We start from the raw sequence: 19,647 nt of genomic DNA, 5'->3' as shown, positions 1-19,647 counted from the left end.
GCATTTTTGTGATGTCACTATAAAATTTTATCTCACATCATGAAAATAAGGATTCCATGGACGAGACTCCACAGCAGGAAATACTGGCCTGCTCATGGGTGGAAGTGGCCAGCGTCCCCTGTCCTCGGGTGAAGGTGGCCAGCATTTCTTCCTCGGATGCTGGAGTCAGGAAGTTACAGTGGGGCGGCCTTCATACCTAGGCTCCTGTACATTGGCTTTGGGCCTCTGTGCATGAGGCCTTGGGGGAAGACATGTGTCCCAGGGCACTTTCGTGGTGCCCGGGTGACCTGAAGCCTATCTGGACACACAGCTTATCATCAGGTGCCTCAGCGCTCTGGCTCAGCTTGGCAGCAGACTTGCTGTCGGGGCAGCCTGGAAGGAGCTACCTGTCTCCGCTGTTGCTGATAGCATGCGGAAGGGTGCTGTGGCTTGGTTGGAGATGTCAACCTCTGAGGATGCTGCAGCCCCCTCCTCCCCTTCCTCCCCATCCAGGATGCTGTAAGGACACTCAGGCCCATTGAAGCAAGACCCAAGGAATATGCAGGCCCAGTTTCATGACCTCTTGAGAGGACATCCTTCACCCTTGTCCACAGTCTTAGCTCTCACTACTTACATTGAGTTATTTATCCCTGCACACTCTGTTTTGCTGTATATCCATTCTGCTGCTAACCTTGAGGCCAGCACCTTTGTCTCCCCTCCTCTCTCAGGATGCCCTCGCTTCCCTCATGAAGGAGATGCCCTTGTGCAGCCTCCCTTGCCTCCCTAGTTACAGGAGGAAGCAGTTTGTTCCCCAGGTGACCTGTGTGTACATCTGCATGACATCTAGTGCACAGTGAGCTGTCCGCCTTGGGGATAGTTGAGCGTTTCATCAGGCTGCTCAGGTGTTGCACAGATAGGCACAAACAGAGCTCCGCGGTGGCTCCCGAAGTGTGCTCCAAGCACACACTCTGTCTTATTCGGGTGGTAGGTTTGGGCTAGGTGCTCTTTGTGGGTTTGGTCTGAGGTTCTCCCTAGTGAGGCTCCTAACTGACATGTAAGGAGGGAGGGTCTTGCCAAGGGCTCAGGAATGAAGTTAGAGTCTGGAGAGGACTTGGAATCCATCAGTGACTCTTACCATACATCTCTGTTTGCCTCTGTAGTGGGGGCTAATAAGTGGTGTTAACCATGGACCCCAAGCCATCCCACAGCACAGGTGTACACATGCGCTTACACAGAATCAGAAGCATGATCTCTGAAGCCTGGGTGTGCAGCTGAGTTAAGCCTGAACGGAGTGGAGATCATGGCCCCTGCCCAGCCCAGGCTTTCTCTCTGACTGCAGGGTCATGGCCCAGCTGGCCTTTGTTCTAGGAGGAGGCAGCTGGGCTGACTGGGTAGGTGTCCCCGCATGCTTCTGAGGTTCAAGGAGAGGCCACCACCTCAGCAGAGACCTAGCCATTTGCAGAGTGTCATGGGAGCCGCCTCCTGCTCTCCCTGGGAAAGGGCTCGGCCCAGGTGTAGTCCAGGGTGAGACCTCAGGAATGAGGGACTCACCCAGCAGACTGCCATGGAGCCACTGTAGGCTCTGGAGGCAGGAGAGGCCAGCTGGGATGCTCTGCAACGCAGTGAGGGTAGAAGACGCTGACCTGTGCCTGGGACAGTCACAAGACCCTGTTCCAGAGTGTTATCTGCGCTGGCCTGCTCCCTCTTCTTAACCCAGTGCAGTCATCTTGTCTTCTCCATTGTGTGAGGACACCATGGGTGGCAGAGAGGAGCCTGGTCTGCATCTCATGTCTGGCCTGGAGTCCACACATTCCTACAGGATGCCACCACGTGTGTGGACAGCCTGGACGTGCCATCTGTGGGGACATGCTCTTGATAAGACACGCTGTTCTCTTTACCCAAGCTTTACTGAATAGGTTTCTCAGCCTCCAGAGGTGGCGCCCTGGCATAAAGGTAGGAAATGCTACAAGAAAGCCCCGGTGCTGTCTTTCGGCCCTTTGGTCCTTGGTTACCCTCGGGGCACTCGCTTGGCCTTCAGCTTTGGAGCCTGTTCTCCCCAGCTGGTCAAGAGATGCTGTCTGTTAGCTTTGCCTCCCACAACTGAATTCCTGAGACCTGCAACTTAGAAAGAAGAGGGGGCTCCTGCAACTCTGAGGTTTGGAGACTCAGAGTCGAAACACCACAGTGTGCAGTTGGTGAGCTGTGGCCTCGTGGTGTGCGGTGGATAGTAACAGCAAGAGTGTGTGCGCGAGCAAACAGTAGACCCAGAAGCAGAGACAGGAGTGCCACATCCCCCTTTAAGGGCATACCCCCTTTCCCTGAGGACCTAAGGACTTGCCGCCCAGCCCCACCCCTAAAATTTCCGCCACCTCCCACAGCAATGCCCTGGAGACTAAGCCTAAAACATGTGGGCCTTTGAGGACACTCGGCTGAACCATAGCATGTGTGCAATAGCAGGACTACCCTTTGTACACCCACTCCAGTGCCAGGCCACATTTCCTGCCTCCAGGCTGCCAGCTGGACTGGGTGCAAACTATCCACAGATGAACCTGCTGGCCTCTGGCCTCTGGCAGGAGCAGGTTTCTGTGCAGCCCCTGCAGTGCTCCCTGCATTCTGGAACTTCTGATCCGTCTGCCTCCTTGGGGGCCAGGGCAGTGATCCCTGTGGGGAGTCCTCTGAGAACAGCTCTGGCATGTAGACTCTTAAGTGGGGATGGGTGTTGATGCAGGTCCTGGCCCTCTGGGGATGGAAGAGCACGTACTCCCCACAGTGTGGGCTTGTGTGTGTGGTTCCCCAGACCTCTGCATGTGAGTGCAGGTGACCCACATGCTGCAGGGCCCCACTGCCCATGGGAACTTCCTCCCTCTTTGTGGGTGTATCTGCGGCCTTCACGGGGTTCTGCCCCTGGAGCGGGATGTTGCACACAGAGTGGTGTAGTATGGGGAAAACATGTCACACATGCAAATTGCCACAGTTTAAGTTCAAAAACTTCAGTTCCATACAAGAGAGTAAATGGCAAGGCTCCACAGAGAGCAGGCAGGGAAACCTTGGGCATCCCAGGGTCTGCACACTAGGTGCACCTGGGACTTTCCTGCTGAAGGGCAGGAAGGATCAAAAGGAGGGTGGTGCTGAATGCCACTGACATACAGAGGACCTGTTTGTGCCTGGTGAAGTTATGAGTGCACCCACAGGTCCTTAAAAGGAGGCAGAATAGAAAATGAGTTGAACCCAAGAGTTTTGTAAAACTTGGGACCCACTGATCTCCACGTAGCTAAGTTCTTTGTTTCCACATAGGAGGGTCAGTGCTGTGGGTTGTGGCCTGGAAGGCTTTCAGATAGTTAGAGAGTGCTCTAGCCCGTTCACAGTGGAGTGTGATTCTACTGCCAGCTTGAAGGACTGGTGGTACAAAAGGATCTAATCACGTACATCTGCCTTTTTACTAATAAAACTTTTAAAAAGCTGCTCAGTGGGACACTCATGCTGGTCCAAGCTGGGTGAGAGCCCAGGGGTGGGGACCTCATGGGAAATCCCTGAACAAGGTGCCAAGTAGCCCCAGGCCAGGGCAGTGGTCTCCAGGGCTCTGCACTGGGGCTGCCCACATCTCAGGTATTTCCCCTTGGTGTTTGATGCCTTTTGATCTCATTATAATGGATATCATCTTTTGGTTGTTTTATGCAGAAACACAGTAGATTTCTGTATTTTGGCCTTGTATTGACGGTGCTGAATTACTGATTCCAGTGCTATCTGGGTTCCTATTTGATTCCCTACATGCTGAGTGCAAATAATGATAAATAGCTTTTTCTTTTCTATTCCTTTAATTTCTTTTCCCTGCCTTACTGTATTGGCTACAGTTTTCTTTCTCATCTGGCTCTGGATCGGAGGAAAAATGGCCAGGGTGCCTTTTTGACTATACCTTTACTACAGGTCTGTCTGTGTTTTAGTAAGTGGCCTTAATCAGCTCAGTATTGTGGCTTTCTATTCCTAGCTCTTAAGAGTTTTTTCCCACAATAAGTGTGTTGAGTTTTACCAAATTCTTTTGTCCCTATTGAGATGGTGTAAATTTTCTTACTTTCTTAAACTGATTAAGTTGTACTTATTTGAAAATGGTATTAAACCAAACTTTAATTCTAAACTAAACCCACAATTAATTGACCAAGATGCCATATCTTTTCTGTATGTTTTTTATTTGGTTTGCTAATAGATTGACTTTTGCTTTTGTGATAATGACCACGTTTGGCATGTCATTATGTTTTCTTGTAATTTTGTTGTCAATTTTTTATATCAAGGAAGTGCTGTCTCTGAAAAAAGCTGAATCCTTTTTTTTTAATTCCCTGAATGACATTATTTAATTGGAAGCATTGTAGAACTTTCCCGTGAAACCATCTGTAAGTAGAATTTTCTTTGTGGGGCACACAAGTTTTATGTCTTAAAAGCTGACAGACTGCTCAAAGTCTTTATGTCTTGTGTCAGTTGTGGTATGTTGTTCTTTCTAACAGGTTTTCGATGAGTCGGTAGTGGGTGGTTCTGAGAGTTTGTCCTGTATGTGTTTTACCCATGGAGTACGGGCAGCAGGCCTCTTCTCTTTGTGACCATCAGTGTTTGGGACAGGGCATGCTGTCTGGTAAGGGGCTGTCCTCCACCTGCATTGTTGTTTATAACAATAGTGTACATGTAGGAGCTTTTTAGTTCTTTTCTGTTACTGATTTTTTAGCTTAATTGTATTTTGGTCAAAAACTTTGCAGTGATGTGACCTCAAAGTTGAGGAACACTACCTTTATAAAAGGTATTTTGCTGACAAATAGTGATACCAACCTTCTTTTTTGCTTGTTTACTGGTAAAATATTTGAAAGTATACTTTCTATAGCTTTATGCTTTATACGTAGACTTGTAAGTAGCACATATGTTCATCAGTTTTTGTACTTTGTCCTTTTCTGTGCAGTCTCATGATCTTTGCTCTTACCCAGAGCCCGTAGTTAATCTGTGTCCAGTGTCTTGGCTGTGACATGGCTGTGCGCAGACTCCTTTGTCCCACGCCCTGTGCCATTGTTTAATATGTTCCGAAATGACACATTTCTGTGAAATGTGAACTCAGTGTGCGTTTTGGCTTTTCCATGTGTGGAGACCTGTCTGTTGCCCTTTATGTCGGTCTTCCTTCTTCCTTTTCATTCTTCCTTCTGAGAATGACTGCAAGAATGTTTTTTGAGGACAGATTATCTTTTATTAGCAAATGCCTTTATTTTTCTTTCAAGTACGATAGTTATGTTAGATCTAGGATTAAAGTTTAGCAGTGTACTTTCGGGCAGTCTTGTGCACTTCCAGTGACACAACTGCGTTGTTTCTGTAGGGAAATTACCAGTCATTATAATAGTTGTCCTTGGAGTGTAATCACCCCTCCTACTTCGATGGCTTTCTTTGTTTTCAACAATTTTGCTTGTTATTCTCCATTAGCTTAGGAAGATTATGGAATGCATTATCTCATTCAAATAAGCCTTTGTCTCTTGTGTCTATCTCTGACCACATGTCACTGTCACCTCCCCATAAACTGATTCTCTGCCCTTCCTCCCTTGTTTGCACATGTTTTCATGAACAGTCTTCCTAAATGCTTATTTGCTTCAGCTGTATCTCATCTGTTAAATAATTCAGCCATTTATTTAACCTACTGGATATTTTAATTTTAGAATTCTTTTTAAATTTTTTAATTCTTTGCTAAAATTCTCAAATTTTTATCTTCTTGAATTTCAAAATCTTTGTTCTTTTTAGTGTTTGTGTCTAAATCCCTCATAGAACCTTAAATTGAATTCGTCTCTTATTATTACTAGAATATCATTAGCTTTCTACATCGAGGCTGCTGTTCACTGATCATGGGACAGAATGGGTGTGTACCAGTCAGTTTTCCAGTCACTGGAACAGTTTACCTGATAGTTACAATTTAAAACAGGAAAGGTTTACTTTGGCTCATAGTGTCAAGAAGTTTAGTCCATTGTCATCTATCTTGAAAGCAGAAGCATCATGGTGGAAGGGGATGGCAGAAAAGGCTGCTCACCTCATGGCAGCCAGGAAGCAGAGAGAAGGAAGGACCCAGGGATATCTATCCTCTAAAAGTGATTTCCCAGTGACTCACCTCTTCCAGCCAGGGCCCGCCTTCTAAGAACTTGTTGAGCTGTGAATTCATCAGTGGGTAGAGGCCCTGATGAATGTAGCATCCCCACCATCCAGTCACCTTCCAAGAGCTCTGCGCGAGGCTTTGGTGGACAACCTAGATCTTAAGCCATAACAGCAGCTAAGTTTTTACCTGTTAGTTCTGGAGCATCTGAGGCATTTTTTTTCTGTAACATTCAGTTTCTGTTCCCATTGGGTTGTATGCTTACACTGTGCGTGTGTACCTGTGCTGTCTGCGAAGTCTTCTGAAGTAATCTGAGGCCAGGGATGATGACATCTCCCACCAGAATGAGTTGAAGGTTGTTTCTGTTGGTGTTTGGGCACACTTGTGCCGTTGGTCATCGCTTGCATTCTGGTTATAGTCGTTACAAGCAGAGCTGTAATCATCAGAGGTCCGTTTACTTTGAAGTCCCTTTTATTCGAAGGAATTCCTTCCAACTGGAACACATGTCACCTTCTCCTTTCCTCCCTCCCTCTGGTCTCTGGTCTTCTCCTGCTGAACCTGGTGTCTGTCAGTTCAGAAACACTGTTTAGAGGCCTGGAGGTTCTGTGCAGGTGGCTTGGAGCCCTGCAGATAACCTCGGTGGAGAGAGCTTGGGTGCAGTGCTCAGCCCTAGCCTCTTGTCTGATTATTTAGTTCCTCACTGCTTTGTTAACTTGTCTGTGCCTTCAGGGAAATGTTTATCCAATTGTGTATTTGAAGAAGTCATGTTGATCCATCAGATAATGATATTCTGAGTCTGTTCTATCAAAAGTAAGACTCCCGCTGCATGGATTAGAGTAAGAGAGGGAAAGTTTAAGATGGTCATCAGCGTATGTGGGAGAATCAGTCAGCTGGGAGTGAAATTAACAAAGTAATTGTCAACAGAGTTACCGAAATGCCTAACCTGTTACTTACCCAAATGAATGTCCTGAGGTTTAGATTAATTGTAAGCCAGCTCATGTGAGAATAGGTATTGATATTGAGGCACTTCTGAACATGTCCAGCTCTTCCCTTCAGAGTGCTTTCCTCAGGGACATGTGGTCTGGGAGCTTGACTGGTGGTGTGACTGTGTTCCTTGGAAATGGAGTGGTGACGTTAGTATTAATAGTACTTAAACTATTGCCAGGTTCTCTTGGTTGAACAGAGATTTAAGATTGGAATACATTTGAAACCTGAAGAACCTCAGGTCAGTTTTTCATATTATCAGTTTCCTCACATGCAGATTGATTTATCTACCTGCCCATCCAGTCTCCAGAAAGTCATTTTTCTCAATGCCATGGATTTAAAAAAAGAAAAACAAAACATACCACGAGATTTGATCCTTATCAAGAGCTCTCCATCTAGAGGCAGGCAGAAAAGTATTAGCAGAGTGACCTTGGGGGTCAGTATTGACAAGGAGCTTGTGCCCTATCCCCGCAAGAGGAGGATGGGGTTGGGCTCCGGTCCGGCTTCCTGAAGGAACTAGACCAGCCTTGGCTAGATCAGGTGCTCAGGATGTCAGTCTGCTGTCACCCAGTTTTCCTTTTCAACCTATGTGTCCTTCTGAATAATTTTTTCCTCTGCAAAGGAATTTATAAGAAGCAATCCTGATTTTTTTTCCTAGTCAAACTTTTTTTTTTTTAAAAAAAGGCCAAAAATTCACACATAAAGCCAAGCCTCTGCAGAAGTAAATTCTGCAGTTCATTCTTGAATTTGTTTCTCTTTTGCCTTGAAAGAGAAGCAGCATTCTGGAAGCCCACGGAACCTGTTTGCTCTCTTTTCTCTCTAGAGGACTGCTTTGTGCGCTCTGCCTCTCTGGAAATCGGCCCCAACCACTAAAATGCAGCTGGAACTCCAGTCGAGCCTCTTAGCACAAACTACAAAGTGATGGCAGGGACTGTGCAGAAACAGATGCTGTTTGCATTAACATAAAAGACAAACATAATATTTGCATTAATAGAGAGCCTTTGCGAAAGTATTTGCATAGAGTGGTTTATCCATTTCCAAGAGCTGGTTACTTTTAACTAATTCCATAGCAAAGGCTGAGCAGTCTTCTGCAATCATTTCTAACAGGGAGTTGCTTTTGCACAGTGTGGCTTATTTCAAAGAAGGGCTCTCTGGCATGCAAATAGGGTGTCAAGCTTGCACATGGAGCCTAGCCCATGTGCATCCAGTGACTGCTGGCAGTCATGCTCTTGGTAGCTTTTTGTTTGCAAGTAGGGTTGATGAGCTGTTGCTCTGTTTTTATGCTCACTAAACTGCTTCTGCAGTTTTGCAGTTACTTAAACTAGGCCACGTCCCACTAGCCTCCTCCTATTTGTAATAAGAAGCAGCCAAGATGGTGGTTGGTGTCAGTGCAGTTATAAGGGCAGCTGCACTTTATTCTTTTTTCATTAATAGAGGCTCTGCCAGAATAAAGGAACAGAACAAAGGAAAAACAATGGTCTTTCAGAGAGAAGCAGAGCCCAAGATGCGTGTCAAAAATCTGGCATCGTCATTATCTGCAGATGAACTGCTAATTTGACCCTGTGTTTTCTAGCCTTTAAAATGGAAAGGGAAATCATTTATTTTGGGAATTTACATTTTTCTTAAGAGAAAAATCAATATTGTGTCACACACACATACAGCAGAAGTCTGAGGAAAGTGTATTTTACATAATGAAAGTATCTTGGTCAGAACTCACCCATATTTACTCACATTTACTAGTGCTTAAGCATTCTTCTGTCATTTTACTCCACTTTTGATGTGATTTTTAAATTTTGAAAGTAATTTTTTGATTGATACTTCACCAACAGGCTCTGAATAGTAAACACTCAAGTTTTGTTGTTTGTCTGAAAATGTCTTTTTTTTTCCTGTTGCTTTCTTGTATGCAATTCCAGCTGGGTATAGAAAGAGGGGGTGAGGCTTCCTTTTGACAATGTGAAGCTGTCTTAGCTTCTGGCTGTTTTTGTTTCTGAAAGAAATGAGCTGTTGGCCCAGTTCCCTGACCAGCTCAGGTAACCTGACTTTCCCATTGTGGTATCCTTAAGGACTTTCCTGTGCTGATGTTTCCATGTTTATGGCCATGGGTCTGGATAGGGTTTGCACTTGTTTGTCCTACTTGGGACTTAATGTGTCTTTTTAATCTAATCACTCTGGAACCAAGCCCTTTATCTATTTGAATATTACATTTTGTGTTTTTTCTAATTTTTGCTTAAGGAACTTATACTGTGGTCTGTTCTGGGCCATCTCATTCATTTATCGTGGCCTCTCTCTGTCACTGTTGCTTTTTTATTTATAATGCATTTAGGTATGCATGTATTTAGTGCTACATTCTGGTTAGTTATCTGGGTCTCTCATCCAGTTCACTACTTTTCTCTTCAGCTATATCTAATCTGCTTTCTTAAAGACTAGGAACTTCCTTGTATTCTTTATGAAAATTATTGTTTCTGTTTTTCAAGTTCCTTTCCTCCAATATACTTTTTCTTCATTTGATTTCTTAATTTTGAAAAAGTGCATGTTTTATAGTCTTTTCTATGTCTTTAAAAAATACTTATAGATATTTATCTCTGTTTTGTTGTGTTTACTGCTTCTTAATGGTAGGTTATTTTTCACCTGTCATTTGTAAGATTTTTTGTTTTGTTTTGTCTTTAGTGATACTGGGGATTGAATACAGGATCTCTGCAAGTTACTTTCTTTTTCTTTTTTCATAAGTTTCTTTTTTTTTTTTTTTTTTTTTTTTTTTTTTTTTTTTTTTTTTTTTTGGTACCAGGGATCAAACTCAGGGATTGTACTTGCAAGGCAGGCAGTGGAACCACCTAGCTAAATCCCTGGCCCTACAGGATCACCTGTTGTTGGCCAAGTGAGCTACATCTGCAGCCATTTTTTATTTTTTTATTGTAAGATTGGTCATCACTCTGTTAGCCAGGCTGGCCTTAGACTTGTGAGTCTGGTGGCTCAGTGACCTGTGCTGCTGGAGGTGATAGGCACACACCAGTACAAACAGGTCTATTTTGAGTAATTTAAAATTTTCATGGTGAACTTGTCTTCAGCAGTCCTCCCCACACACACCTTGTATCTCATGTGCCCTGGACTGTGCTGTATCCCTGAAGAGCCTTTGTTCTTTGTTCTCCTAGGGCTACAGGGTTTCCCAGATTCTGGACTACTTTTTCCTGAACTTCTAGACTTAGGATTCCAGAACTCTACAAAGAATGATCCTGGAGACTACATCCACAAGAGGCTGAGATCCTATTTTTTCACCAAAAATTCTTCTCAGCAAACTCTTTGTGTTTTCCTGGCCAGATGGGTATAGTACTCAGGCCCCTTGCCTAAAATGCATGGCCCTCGAGAGTTCTGTTCTTGCCTGGGTTCTGTGTCCCAGCTCCTGCCCATCTGGACAAGAAGTACCTCAGGTCCCCATGCCAAATGCTCGTGACTTGGGTCCAGCAGTGGCAGAGTCTCAGAGCACTTGCTCAGAGTGCTTTCTTTCAGTTTTTCCCTTCCTGGACATTGGGGGTTTTCTCTTTCTTTCTCTTGTGTTTTTAACTCTCTATGTAATATCTGAGCAGGATTTATTCTATAATTGTCTTTTCTCGGTTCTTAAATTGAGAGATAGAGGGTCTTATCAATTAAACCCAACAATATTCAGGAACCTGAAGGTCTGATTAACTCTGAATGTTTCTAGGCTGTTTTGAACAGGAGTTGGATCTGTTTTCCAAGTGTGAATATGGGATTTTCTGCTAATGCTGTCCTGCTGTATTGAGATTCTGCACAAGGAGAGGAGCACAGGTCCCAGCCTGCTGATTTTCAGTTCCTCTTTTCTGACGGCTCAGTGAATGGATTACCTGTGTGTGTGTGTGTGTGTGTGTGTGAGAGAGAGAGAGAGAGAGAGAGAGAGAGAGAGAGAGAGAGAGAGAGAAGTGCTAATACTATACAGGATACATGTTTTGCAGCCCTGGAAATTGAACCCAGAGGCTTTACACTGAGCTACTCAGCCTATTTTTGTTTTAATTTTTGTTTTTTATTTTTAGATAGGGCCTTGCTTTGTTGCCCAGGCTAAGTTTGAACTTGGTACCCTACTGCCTCAGCCTCCCAGAGTGCATGCCAGCATTCCCACCTCAGGATTCTCATTTGAATCACACACTGCCTTCTTGACTAAGTGGTTGAATATAATCTGTTTGCACAGGTATAAAACCAAGGGAGTTCATTTTCCACTAGAAGAAACAGCTTTTTAAAATTTTGGTGTTGTTTCTGTGGTTTTCCTCTCCCGTATGATTCCTCTGATTGCTGAGGAACTGACTTGATGACACACAGTTCACCATTTGAATAATGGGAAGTGAATCTGTTCTAAGACCTGAACTGCCCCACATAGAGATGAGGTGTGTCCTGAACTCAGTGATCTGTAAAGTGGGGTAGGACCTAACATCGCACCTCCATTCCACCAGGCTCCTCCTGGTGTGCAGGAGCTCACTGGGAAGCATGAGGATGAGTGGCCTTGCAGGCCTGGGCCAGTGGGCTCTTTACTGGAAACGGGCAGGTAAAGCCATTACTGGGGATCTGCCGGTGGAGAACAGTCTAGATCAGTGCCACAGTGGGCTGTGTGTGTCCCTGAAAACTGTGAAAGGGTCAGCCTCGTGGCTCTGGGTAGTAAAGATGTGCATGTATGGAGGGGGCAGTGGCAACACTGATTTGATATTTACTTCCATCTTTGAAAGTAACTATTATGAAACAGGAGGTAAGGATTGTAGTCTAAAAGTTCGGATATTTCTGTTCTTAGAACTATGAAGCTTTCAAAATTTAGAAGCTGTCTTGTTTTCTCATGCTGCCATCGAGTGAAATAAATTGGATAACTTCTAAAGTATAGAAGTTTAGTCAGTGCTGCCCCCTGAAGTTGTTTTGTGGAAACACCCCATCAGTGACATTAACCTCGTTCACACCCAACAGCAAATTGCTTCTGGTTGTAGCTCCATCTTTAGAAGACTAAAATAGAGCACAGTGCAGTAAAATCAGTGTATTTTTAGCAGCTGAAGTTTGTGTTGCATAAAAGGAATAATGATACGCTTTCATGAGTCCTGGCTGGGAGAAGTAATGGTTTAGAGTATACCTATATTGTACATAACAAAACTGTGTCTACAGATTGTACACAGCTTTATAGAAGACTCAGAAAAATGAATTTTGTTGGACTGTGAGCTGTGCTGTAGGAAATACTAATGATGTGATTATCTTGAATGCACATTTGTACCTTTGAATGATTAGAAGCCTTGTGTGGTACGGGAGCAGATACTACAGTATAAGGAGGCAGGATTGTAGGCCCCATGTGATCCCAGCACCGTGCTGTGCTGGGGAATTTGGGTGGTGTGACTTATGTGTGCCCCCCTTAAAAATAATTACATTTTTAAAAAATTAGTAAATAAATCTAATTGAAATAAATGCTATACATTTACAGTTAGCGAAAATAATCATGGAAAATAAAGCTGCTTAAAACAGAGTTGATGACAGATATAGACACTTGGCAGAAGCCCTTCTTTCTCTTCCAAGCTTGCCCTTAGCTGGAATGCCGAGGTGAGGTGGGGGTCAGCATAGGAGTATGACAGCACACAGGGCTAGGTGCTTGCCCAGAAGTCTGTCCACGTTTGGTGGTTTCTGCTCCAGGTTGGTGAGGTCTTGAGTGAAACCTGAGGTGCACTGAGTGGAGTTTGAACAGATCTGGGGGCAGGAGGCTCCTGTCTGTGCAGAGAGAGGAAACCCTGTTGCTCCAGGTCTCCTGTCTGGGTTGCTCTTTTGAGTTCTGAGCTGGCCCCCTGTCCTCTCCCTTAGTGGCAGCTCTGCTCAGGGCCTGCTGGAAGATGATGACCCAGAGTCAGGCTATGAAAGCGTCTTCCCGTCAGGTCCCCAGCAGGTGGGCAGAGCCTGGTGGCTCTCCATGGGGTCCGTGGGAAGGAGAGCAAAATGTGGGTGCACTGGTGCTGCTGAGTACTTCCAGACAACAGTTTGTCATGGGGAGCAGGATTGTGCTTTTGCCCCAGGTGAACCACTGGGAGGGCAGGGGCAACTGCAACCCTGGGACACTGCATAAGAGTCTGTTGTCACATTTACACAGTCTGCCATACTTTGGTGTCCCCCACTGGTTCTGGCAGGTTGTCCTGGGGTTTTGGGTAGCATCTTCAGGTGGAGGCCTGGGTGCTGGGGACAGAATGATGGCATTATGTGGATGGTTCCTCTGAGGCTTGTGACCCATGGGGCAGGCCCTCCCTTGGTCAGCTGGTACTCAACCTTGGAGGTACAGTGGCTCCGGTAAGGGTGGCCACAGGCGTGGAGTCAAAGCAGCATTTCACCTAAATGGAGGACACGTGGAGCACCGCTGTCCCCCTGACATGGTCTCCATGGAGACACTTTTCCAAGCAGCAGAACAAGGTATGCTCTTGTCCTCTACATGGGGGCCACATCACCAGCCAGAGGCCTTCCATGTGGTGATGAGGCTGAGAGATCACAAGGCACAGTGGGGAGAGGCACAAAAACCAGAAGAAAGCACCAGCAAGGCACAAGACCCATTTGTCACCCCTCATGTGTTTTGAGGCACACTGATTTCTAGGACAAGACGGGGCAGAGTGTTTGTCACTTAGTCTGGAGCTCCTGCTTCCTTTCACATCTCGCTACGAATGAGAGTATTTCAGAAGACCAGGCCTGCCCAGGGCCTAAGGCATCTGCGGTGGATGTAGGGCAACAGCAGCGTGAAAAGAATGAAGATGTGTCATGTGTGTGTTCCAGCTCCCCACAGGGGTGTGATCGTTTTGTACTGCAGGCATGTAGTAAAAATAATAATAAAATGCGGTATTTCCTTTAAAAAAAAGTGCTGTTGAAGAATGTCAGACAGTGGTGTGGAACTGATAAACTGGCAATGAGACAAGATGAACTGAAGCAGGTCTCATGTGGAATTTGGAAAATGTGCAGTTTGAACCATTGACACAAATTTTGAGTGTTTGATTTTGTTTTCCCTGGGAAAATCACAGTGATCAAAGGTCTAGAACTACTGTTTGCACTTCCCTCTGATGAGTGGGTGGGTGTTTTAGAATCAGCAGCCTGTTCTCCCCCAGCTTGCACGATGCCCCTGCCAGGCCTCCCTGCCCCCTGCACTGGCACATCTGTGTTCCTCTGGCCCGCCATGTCCACGTGAGAAAAAGCCTGGTGGGTTACTTTCGAACCCGTCCCAGGCCTGGAGCTCCACCGTCCCAGGTGGAGGTGCACGTGGTGCAGGGGACAGTGTGGGCTATGTTCTCTGTCTGTGTTAATTTATGTACCCCTCCCTTGGTCATACACCCTGCCCCTGCTCTGTGGCCTGCAATGCAGCTGAGGTAAACAGCTGGCAAATGCAAAGGTCCTCTCAGGGCCCTGGGACCTGTAGCCACGGCTCCTGCCTCTCAGCCCATCCATATTCTGGCCATCCATTTCCAGCCTCAGCCCCATGGCTCCCTCTGCCTCAGGGCTCTTCCATGCTCTTTTACATGGCTCCTTCAGGTACCCGCTCAGGTGACCTTCACAAGGGCCCAGAGTCCCTTTATCTGAAGATGCAGTCTTGGTCTTCCGGCTTAGTTTCTTCCTTATTAAAATGGGGCAACGACTGAACCTCTGCCATTTATTTCCCTGGGGAGGACTGAGTGAGCTGTTGTGGATGAAAGGCTCACCCAGTGCCTGACCCAGTGAGAGCTTAAACTGCTCTTGTTTAGACTGTATGCAGATTTTTATCTACCTCTGGCAAGAAAAATGAAGTGAAATAAAGCAAATGTCCTATACGTTCCAGGGAAGTAAGTCTTTCAACCCAAGGGGCCCACTGGCCCTGATGAAAATGATTGTGGAGCAGACATTTGTGGGTGAGGCCCCGGGGTTGGCCTGTCCCCTGGGCAGCAGCTGCAGAGGGCCACCCTGACATGGATAGAACATACCAGGTAGTGTGCTAGGTGCTCACTTGGCCCCGCCTCTCTGTCGCTTTCCTTCTCGTTGACATTTGACCACAGGCTGGTCACTTTGAAACCTGTGTTAAGTAAGAAGGCAAGCATCTCTTCGTACACACAGCAGGCGGTGCTGGGAAGGCTGAGAGGCTTCCCACAGAAGGTCCTCCCGTCTTGTCCAAGGCTGTCCAGCACCCAGCAGACATGCCTGCCCAGCTTCCTCCAAGGGGCAAGTTTGGCTTATTGTTATGGATTAGTGACTCATTTCTCAGGAGCTACTAATTAACATGTACCTGTCTTCTGTCTTCCTGTCGCCTAACCACAGACGCCTTTTAGCTAATTTGTAATGGTTAGCAGTGTGCGAAGTGTTTGGGGGGTGGCTTGTCCATAATGTGGTTTTGGCTGCTGACTCAACACTTTAAGGAGAAGCAGTGCCAAAAACATAAGCCCTGGTGTGGGGTGAGCGCCAGTGCTCTGTGCACCCCAGGTGGAGGTGCACGTGGTGCAGGGGACAGTGTGGGCTATGTTCTCTGTCTGTGTTAATTTGTGTACTATACTGCTCGAGTCAGACTGCGACTCCATGCCTCAGGTGAGGAAGTTGACGTAGAGTTTGTGTCACAGGGTCTGACGCCAAATTCCAGGGCTATGAGCCCTCTAGGGTACTCCCTTCTCCTGGGCAGAGGTCTCCATGAGGAATCCAGGTAGAGATTGTGTTTGTTAGCAGGTTAGAGGTATTATTTCAGAATACAGGTGCCTATAGGAGACTGGAAGTAGCAGGTAACCTGGCTTTTGGTGCTCAGGGAGGAGTGGAGAAAGCAGGTCTTTAATCGGTGGATTTCAGAGCCAGTGCCTGATCTGCACCTATGAACTGCATCACCCTTCCACATTCCTGGTGGACCGAAGGGTGTCTATCCAGAAGCGGATTAAGCTAGTCAGAGTCTGTTTTGTGTCCCCAAGCTGAGCTCCTCTGTGACTTCCATTGTATGTCATTTCTTACACTGGCTCTGGAAAGCCTGATGTTTTATTCTGAGGTATTTTCCCCTCCTGTGCCCCCAGCCCTTTGCAGAAGAGCTGTGGGTGATACACCTTTGACATCCTTTCCACAGAGCTGGTGGACATGCTCCTAGGGGTAGAGACGATGCTGTTTGGAGAGTTGGCCACGGCATTTTCTCCTACTCTGCAAAGTCGCTTACAAATGGAGGCAGCTGAGAGCCCCTAGCTCCATGTGAGCTCCCTCTAGGGTACGCCTAGCCCTGACCAGGCAGCCAGATCCTCTTCACTGTGTCACCCACATTCGGTGCTTGTCCAGCTCTACAACATGCCCGGCCATGTACCTGGTCCCAGGCCCCACAGCAGGATGGTCCCACTCCATCTTCAGGCAGCATCTGTCTGCGTGTACCACCTTCTCCCTGTGTTCCTTCTGGAACTTCGTAGCCAGCCTCGCTGTTTGCTTCTACTCACCCACAGCTTCCTGGTTCTGTTGTTTTTCTACATTTCGTTCTTCCCAAAAGAGATTCCTGAGGGATCTGCTGCTCCTGAGTCTTTGTGGCTCAGGCCAGAACACATTCCTCTTTGTGCAGCTTTTGTCTTTTCTGCTTGGTGTCTGGCTGAGGCAGTGTGCACTTGGCTAAGCCAGGGTGCCGGAGAAAGTGAGGACAGTGTGCTGCCCGGGCCCTGTGACGTGTCTGGGTGAGGTGGCCGCAGACAGGCCTGCGTGTCCAGGACAGAGCTGCCTTTCACGGCTCCCTGGATGGCGCTTCACATCATGCTTCCACACCTCCACCTCCAGGCTCAGGGCTGCCTGCTCTCCAGGTGACATGAGCCTGTAGTGTGCACTCACTCGGCCTCAGGGGCTGGTAATAAACTGAAGATTGGCAGGAACATTGGTGAGAGAACAGGCTGGACAGATTACGTGTGGGTTCCAAGTTAACATAGCACTGAATCAAAAGCAAGAGCTTGTCTGTATTCTTGAAAAAGTTTTGGGTTTGAAAATTTTCAATCAGATACAAAAGAAGAGAGGCCATTTCTAGAGCAGCCCCTCCTGCTCACTTCAGAGTCTGAGGTTGTCCTCTGTGCCTGCTCTGTGCACCCCTTGCCACCTATTTTCTAGAGAAAACCAAGATGCCATGGCGTTTGCAGATGGCCCCCCGTACATGTGTCATGTAGGGTTGCTCGGCTCTGTGGTTGTACTTCAGTGTTGGGTTTTGACTTTTGCCGTGAATGCAGGTGCTGCAGTATGGTGTAAGGCTGAAATGGACGTCCTGTGGGCTCAGGGATTCTGTGAATTTTCCACTCATGCTATTGACTGCCTGGGACAGGTTCATCAGGACATGATCTGCTAAAAGTCCAGGAGCACCTGTGCTTAGCATGCATCTGTGGCAAATGATAGCCCATTATCACACTCACTGAGGTGCAGGATTCCTAGATACTGTATGTCCAAACAGATTCCCTTTTTACTGGTTGTCTTAAGAAATTTCTTTCTCCAATCATTTGTTCAAATCGAGATCCAAACCTTGGGATGGTAGCTCCTTTTTCCCCAGGAGGTGTATCCCTAGTCCTGGGGATTTTCTCCTTCGTGGCCTTTCACTCATTAGATCATAGCCCCCTTTGGAGCACATTCCTTCACACATTCCCTCCAACCTGGTAGCTGGAGCTGCTTTTGATTCTTAGGGGAAAGACACAAAGAATGCTTCATAGGTTAGCCTTGACATTTTATGTCTGCCTGATTACGCTGAAGGAAAAATATTACTTAGAGAAAGAGAACCTTTCTTCCATTTTCATTTTCTCTAATAAATACACACTGTATAAACAGTATTGGGCATGCCCGAGGAACTCACCACACTTGCTCATTAAAGTTTCATTCCTATTAATGGTCAGATATAAGCTTTATTATAGAACTTTGGGATTTTCCAGTAACCTGCATGGCAAGAAAAAGCAGAACATAATGGATTGGGGCCCTCAAAGCTATTAGAGAAACTCACAGGGAGGAGCTGGCGGTGGGGTGGGCCCAGTTTGTGGAGGGTCTGAGCATGCGCCTGGTGTTGGCAGGTCCTTGGGTCGCTACCTGCATGTGAGCTGCAGGGTGGCCACTCAGCAGAGGAGGGTGGCAGGAAGCAGGTCCCTCTGAGGGCATCTGAGTGCTGGGCTGGCTTTTCTCGGGTCATATACATCTCTGAGCCATGTGCTGCAGTCTGCCGAGCTCCTTTTGTAAATTCACTGAACCAGGGGATTGCAGTGCCAGAATTATACCAGTAGTCAGATGGTTGGGCCCAGACGATCCTGGCCTTACTGTGGCCTGAGGGACAGCATAGTGGCCACCCCAGTGAGGCCATACTGACCTGCACACTGTGAGGGAGGTTTTGAGCATGACCATGTGCCCCAGCTGGGGCACTGGGGATGAAGCAGAAGGGGAGTCCTTGTGTCTTTATTCGGGCCAGCACAGGCCATTTGTTCTCCTTTTGTCTTTATTCAGGCAAGGCAAATCATGTTTTACGAGGCAAGAGGAAGTTTTGGTCCTTGTTATAGAAGCTAACCTTTTTTTACACACCCCTATCATCTATTTTGATCACACACACACACACACACACACACACACACACACGGATGCTTTCCCAAGGAATGTAGTATGGAGGGAGAGTAAACAGAGCACCTTATATCTGGAAAACGTGCCCAGCCACGTGATGAGGTCAGTTTCCACAACAGTATGCTGACTTCCTTTTGATACTATGTGTCTGACCTAGACTTAGTTTTCTGTTGCTGGAACAGAATACCTGAAACAGGATAATCTGTATGAAAAGAGGTTTATTTAGCTTGCTGTTTTTGGAGGTGGGAAATCCCAACACATGGTGTTGCATCTGCTCGCCTTCTGGTGAGGGCCTCGAGTGGCTTTGTCACCTGGCGCAGGCGGGCTGTGCAGGACAGCAGCAGAAGCCGGGCTGGCTTGATAACAGCCTGAGCCTGAGCCTGCATTAGCTCATCCAGTCCTTGGAGAATGAACCCAGTCCCTCTGGAGCAGCTTGGCTCCCTCTTGTGACCTAATCGCCTCTTAATGGGCCCCACCAGCTTTCGGAGCTTTTCCTTGGAGAGCACGGTTGAGGCTGCTCATTGGAGGGGGCAGGTGGAGCTCGTGCCATAGCACTGTCCTCACTGAGCTGTGACAAGGGTGAGACTTTGCTTCTGTGGTCTTCCTCCAAGGGCATCAGCCAGTCCACTGGAGAGAGACAGAAGACATGTCCCACTCGAGGGGCTGCCCATCAAGCTGGAGAGCCCTGTAGGACTAACTGCTGGGATCATCAGAGCCATACTCTCACAGCCAAAAGGAAGCATGGTGACTGAACATCCTTGGGGTCCTTGGTGTGGCCCTAGGATAGAAGAGGGTGTTAGGAAACCTTGAGAAGATGGCGTCAGGTCTGGGCTATCATGGAGGACCACACACACCATGCTAAAGTGAGGTGCAGATAGAAGTGGGTGCAGAGCACTGCCCCATTTTTATTCTTGTGTGAACCCGCAACTTTTCTAAAATAAAAATAGGAGGCCAGGGATTTGGCTCAGTGATTCCACTGCCTACCTTGTAAGCACAAAGTCTCGAGTTTGATCCCTGTGTCAAAAAAAAAAAAAAAAAAA

At 46.9% G+C, this 19,647-nt stretch overlaps 1 protein-coding gene across 8 annotated transcripts in view; it reads left to right on the top strand.

Moving 5' to 3' along the window:
- Hdac4 (histone deacetylase 4) overlaps positions 1-19,647 on the top strand; it is a 250,766-nt gene that overhangs the window by 103,474 nt on the left and 127,645 nt on the right. The window lies entirely within an intron of this gene.

This window comes from Fukomys damarensis, unplaced genomic scaffold (genome assembly GCF_012274545.1).
Source record: "Fukomys damarensis isolate Sample0158 unplaced genomic scaffold, DMR_v1.0_HiC HiC_scaffold_16, whole genome shotgun sequence".
Classification (NCBI taxonomy): domain Eukaryota; kingdom Metazoa; phylum Chordata; class Mammalia; order Rodentia; family Bathyergidae; genus Fukomys; species Fukomys damarensis.
This window is presented reverse-complemented; position numbering and strand designations above follow the sequence as displayed.